Source organism: Arachis hypogaea, chromosome 11 (genome assembly GCF_003086295.3).
Source record: "Arachis hypogaea cultivar Tifrunner chromosome 11, arahy.Tifrunner.gnm2.J5K5, whole genome shotgun sequence".
NCBI lineage: Eukaryota > Viridiplantae > Streptophyta > Magnoliopsida > Fabales > Fabaceae > Arachis > Arachis hypogaea.
The window spans coordinates 100,850,834-100,856,758 of NC_092046.1; the positions used below are offsets into that span (position 1 = coordinate 100,850,834).

Below are 5,925 nucleotides of genomic sequence, written 5' to 3' on the forward strand. Positions count from 1 at the left end.
TTATGAGGGAGAAGCTTCAAATTGAATCCTATGATCCATTTTCCAAGGCTCACATAGAGATTCAAGTAGATCCAAACCCCCTTTCGGTAGTGAATGGATCTATGAAGCACAAAAGCTTTCCCTTAGCTACAACAAGCGAATTGAGAAGAAGAAGGAATTCATTAATTCATTGGGATCATAACAGAGCTCCTTTCCCAAATGAAAATCAAAGATTCATAACTAAAATTTACAATGTGGGTATGAAAGAAAATGAAAGAGAATAAGTGTGTGAAGGGAGAGTCTGAAGACCTCTCCCTCGGATCCTCCTCTTTATTCTATGAAATGAAAATTAACTATTCTAGATGCTTCTTGTAGCATTGATTGGTTAACAAGTGTGGGCTTGTTTGCATGAATTTGGAGTGGACTTTGAGTGAGAACAGTAAAGCTTCAAAGGAGTCGTTGGATTTGCATTCTGGCGATTGGGCCTGGCGCATGTTACTGAGCTTGAAAGTGGGCGCCAAGTACAAGTGGTTCAGTTCTTCTTTGAAGTAAGCATTGAAGACGCTCTTTGAGTGAACTTGGGTGCGAGCGTTAGTTCCTAGCGTTGGCACTTTCCAGGAGAGCGCTACGCTTCCTTGTGACTGTGAAGAGAGAGTGCTGGCTACACTACAAAAAAATTAGATTAAAACGGCATTAATTTTATGGCGGTTTTATAGAACAGCCATTTTTTCCATTAATTCTGGCGGTTTTAGCTTGTGCCAGAATGCTTAAGACTTTTGTGGCGGGTTTAGTCGATTCTGGCGGTTTAAAACCACCACAATCATTTTTTCTTTTTGTCTTTTTGTCTCCCGATGTATTGTTGTATTTGACTGTATGAGAGATCGAGAGGGATAATTGTGATTTCTCAATAAAAGGTGAATGACGAACTGTAATCCCTAATCCCTTGCCGCCTTTCATCTTATGCCACTGTCATTCATCTCCTCGCTTCCACTCATCCACTCGTTGCAACTCATATCGCCGCTGCAAGAAACGTTGTTGTTGTTGCCTTCAGCGAGTTTTCGATCTGGTTCTCGATCTGGCCTCAATCTGAAGGTTTGTCGCTGCCGCTTATTTCACTGCCATTGTTCATCTCCTCGCTGTCACTCATCCCCTCACTATATCAAGCAACATCGTGTCGCTACCTTCAATGAGGTTCTGGCTTCGATCCGAAGGTATCGTGGCTCATTCCCTTGCCGCCTTTATTTATCACCTCGCCGCCGCAAGCAATGCCGCTGTTGCTGCCTTTAGCGAGCCTCTGTGATTTTGTTCCGCCTTCATCTTCTTTTGATTTTTCCTTCCTCTTCATAATTTTAGATCTAGTTCATGATCTAGTAGGAAGAAACAGGGAATGCTTGTTTTTTCTCCTTATTGTGTTTTTTTACTTTGATTGATCTTTTGCGTTGTTGTTGTTGTTGACGAGGGAAGTGTAGGGCTTTCTACGACGATCTAACGAGCAAAGGTGATAATCAACCCAAAAGCGGAAGAAGTGATAACAGAGGAATCACCGTTGTGATCCTCGACGCCCTCACCAGGTTATCCTTCTTCAAATTTCAATTTCTCTCCCTTTATTTTCACGCAATTGCAAACGGAATAAAAAAATGGAAAATAAATAAATAAATGATTAAATTTCATTTGAATTTTTAGTGCATTGAGGTTAAAATGCCGTGTTTGTTAATAATGTTGAAGGTGATGAAATGATGAATTTGATTAATTTGCTAATGGTGTGGCTTGATTGAGACAAGTGTAAAGTCTGATATAAAGCTTGGTTGTATTAGTCAGTGAGTTAAACAGGTCACTGAGTAGATCAATCTGTTGGTGATGACACATTCCTTCAGTTAACAATTAATTGGATGATTTATTCTTAACTCGTATAAATTGGAAGCTACAGAATGACACACTAATAGAAGGGAAATAAAAGGGGATATTGAATTTTAGTGCAGTATGATATTCTTCTCATTGCAACTCTATTCTTATGTTCTCTAGTTCCGTAATTAAAATTTAGTGAAATGGATAAGGCTGGGGTAAGGATTATTCAATAAGGTACAACAAATTTATGATGTTTATTCCTATTTTTTATGCAGGAATTTGCCATACCTTAGCACTAAAGATATTGCAAGTATTATATCTCAGTTATCTTAACCTGTTCGAGTTGTCCTTGTAAATTCGGCATAATCTTTTGCTCTTAAGATTTTGTAAAAGGATCTTATTCTCTTTTGGTTCTGTTTGATCTGTTAACTTGACCATGGATACCCAACAACAAATTCACATACTTCTCTGATTTTTGGACACATTAAATAAGGATATGCATGCTACTGCTAAGATTATTATGATATAAGTTTGTCATCATGCTGTAGCGTATCTGTCATTCTAATCCTCTGTACAACTTTCTTTTTTGCTATCTCTAAGATGTGAAGTTTCTTCATTCTTTTAAATTCAAATGTTTCAAAAATCATAACTGGTTATTTATCGTTTCCAATTTCTTTTATTATGATGTGTGAGTTGTGGGTAAATAGATATAGTCATGGTATAGTGTACCTGTTTTAAATGTATGATTTCACCAGACAGCAAAAGGTGCAAAATTTTTTAATGCTGCTGTAGCTGCTACAGTCGATGCTCAACATCCAACAAAAGAGGGAGAAGAAAAGGTCAAGCTGTACACACACTCTTACTGTTGTCTAGATTATGCACAGGTCCATCCCTTCTTGCATTTTCTTCTATAAATCTATTTTACTGAGTGTTTGTGTTTCATATATTGAAATTCTTAGTTGAGTCTCATTGCAGATATATGATGTGGTCAGATACAGACTGCATCGCATGAAGCATAAGCTGAAAGATGAATTGGATAACAAAAGTACAGTTCAGGAATATATATGTACAACCTGTGGGAAAAGGTCTTAATAATTAATTTTAAAATCAATATTTGTCATGGTTATTCGATTTGATGTATTCCTGTAACCTAATACTCTGGAATTTGAATTACTGTAGATACAATGCTTTGATGCATTGCAGTTGATTTCATTTGAAGATGACGACTTCCATTGTGAAAGTTGTAATGGAAAACTTGAGATCAAAAGCGATAAGAGAGCTGCTCAAGATGGGGGAGATGTTGATGACAATGCAAGGCGACGTCGACGTGAAAAGTTAAAAGATATGCTTCAAAAATTGGAGGTTCTCATATTATTTATTTCTATTATTTGTTTCAAATGATGAATAATTTTTGTTTATAATTGTTATTCTCGATGAAAACTATCTCATTTGTTTGCTACTTTCTAGAAATTCTATTTTTCATCTCATGTAAACTTCAGTAGCATGAGGATATAAAAATAGACAAATTCTTTACCCTTTACGGGCATAAGGATCTCTTGAGATTATTGTGATGGAGAGAAATTATTAACTACATTAAAGTTGGGAAGATCAAGAAAGAAAAGAAACCTGGAGACAGAACCCCCCTATTTTCATTCTCCTTTGATGTTCTGGCCCTAATTAGGAGAGGATAAAAGGATAAAAGTAAATTCCTAAATGTTCTCATTGTTACTGAACCAGCATTTAATTTTCATGTGATGATTGTTGTACTTTATGTGAAAATGCAGTTTTTTGGTGCTCTGGATCGATATATCAACATTATGAATAATTTTTTTATTTTATTTTATTTTATTTTATTTTATTTTGGAATTAATGTGACGGAGATCGCTTGTGAGCTGGCTCAACCAATCTATTATGAATAATCTATTTTATTTTATTTATGTAAGTTCACATGTTTCTAGTAATTTAGATTTTAACATTTTAACTAAACTAATCTACTCTTCTCTGCGCTTTCTGTGCCAAGCTATATTTTCACATCTTATTAATATTAGTTGCTTTCAATTCAATCATCTCTGGAGATTAGTTTATTTAGTCATCGATCAAACTAAATCAGCAAGCAAACATGAAGAAAGCTCCACCACACATTTCCTTCTTCCTATTACTCTTATCTGCCTTTTACTTTTACTCTTGGACTTTTGGACAGGCTTTGTCACAAGATGAAGGTAATTAAGCCCATAAATTCTTGCTAAGTAATGTTAAAGAAGCAGTTTTTTTAGGTTAATATTAATTAATTTTTTTAAATTATTTTACCATATATTTAGTAGCAATACATCAAAAGTAGAAGTGTCCTGACTTGTCAATGCCCATTTGTTTTTTATGATTCCAGAATGAAGAGGATCCTAAAGAAGATCCACGGTTGGAACTCTCGAGGAACGAATGGTTTGAAGACAAGGAGTGTCTTGATATTTAATATTTTATTTGTATTTAATACTTTATTTAGAATTAAAAAATGTTATATTTAATATTTTATTTGTATTGGAATTATTACTTTTGATTTTCAATACTAAAAGATTATATATTATATTAATATTTTGTTTATGAGTTATAATATTTTATTTATGAATTATGATTTTTTGTTATTGTGAAATTTTAATCACAAAATTATTTATTTAACGCGATAAAAATGACAGTAAAAATTATTTTTTTAAACGATAAAAAATGTCACTGTCAGGATAAAATGACGGTTCAAAAATACCATTTTAACCAATTAAAATGCTACTGTCAGGGTAAAAATGGCGGTTCAAAAATGCCATTTTAACCAATCAAAACGTCACTCTGTCAGGGTAATAATGGCGGTTCAAACCGCCATTTTAATCTATCCAAAAACCGCCATTTTAACCCTGGAAATAATGGCGGTTCAAACTGCCGTTTTAACCAACCAAAACGCCACTTTGTCAGGGTAATAATGGCGGTTCAAACCGCCATTTTAACCTATCCAAAAACCGCCATTTTAACCTTGGAAATAACGGCGGTTTGAACCGCCGTTTTAACCTATTCAAAAACCGCCATTTTAACCCAGGGAATTGTGGCGGTTTTCAGAAAACCGCCGTAATAACCAGAATGGCGCCCAGAATTACGTCGCTTTACGAAACCGCCATTATTGGTAATAATGGCGGTTCAAACCGCCGTAAATACCTAAAAAAACCGCCGCTTTTACTAGAATTTTTTGTAGTGCTATTTGTTCCTCTTGGAATGGCATCGAAGGCGCTCTTTGAGTGAGCGCCCAGGAGAGCATCTAAGTAAGCGCTGTCATTGCTCCCATGAGTGGTGTCGAAGGCGCTCTTTGAGTGAGCGCCCAGGGGAGCGTGGGTGAAGGGATCATGGTGGGGTGTGTGTGTGAGGAAGTGGCGCTCTCCAGCAAGCTTGCTGGAGAGCACTGGGGAGAGCGTGGGTCTTGACAAGGTTGATGCTTGTGACAAGGGTGAGGTGGTGGTGTTGAGGTTTTGATGGTGTCAAGGTAGGTGTATGGTGTGGTTTGATGACAAGGGTAGTGCTTGACAATGTTGTGGCGCTCTTGGGCAAGCTTGAGAGCAAGTGCCCATGGAGAACATGGAATGAGGGCTGGTGGGTGCTTGCTTTGTTGCTTCATGCTCGGTGTTTTTGGGGCTTTAAAGATGCCAATTATTTGTACCCTAATTTCATACCCACCATATACTATTATACATTATTGGAAAGCTCTGAATGTCAGCTTTCTAACACAGCTAGAAGCATATCATTTGGACCTATACAGCTCAAGTTATGCTCTTTGGAAGATGGCAAGGTCATGCTGTCAGGATCGCTGGCGCTCTTGGGGGGAGTTGCTCGAGAGCGCCAGTGAGAGTGCCAGGGCTGCTTCACGTCCCATTTCAACACCAGTTTTTGAGGCTCTAATTGAATGTCCACCCCTATACTATTATATATGGTTGGAAATCTCTAAACATCAGCTTACCAACGCAACTAGAAGCACCTCATTTGGACACTTACAGCCAAAGTTATGCTCTTTGGAAGAGGGTAAGGTCATGCTGTCTGGATGCTAGCGCTGGCTAGTGAGCATGGACAAGAGCG

General features: G+C 37.1%; 1 pseudogene; it reads left to right on the forward strand.

Annotated features, from left to right (window-relative positions):
- The first annotated feature begins 533 nt into the window (after nucleotides 1–533).
- Nucleotides 534–4,408, forward strand: LOC112722317 (uncharacterized; annotated as a pseudogene).
- Nucleotides 4,409–5,925: the final 1,517 nt, after the last annotated feature.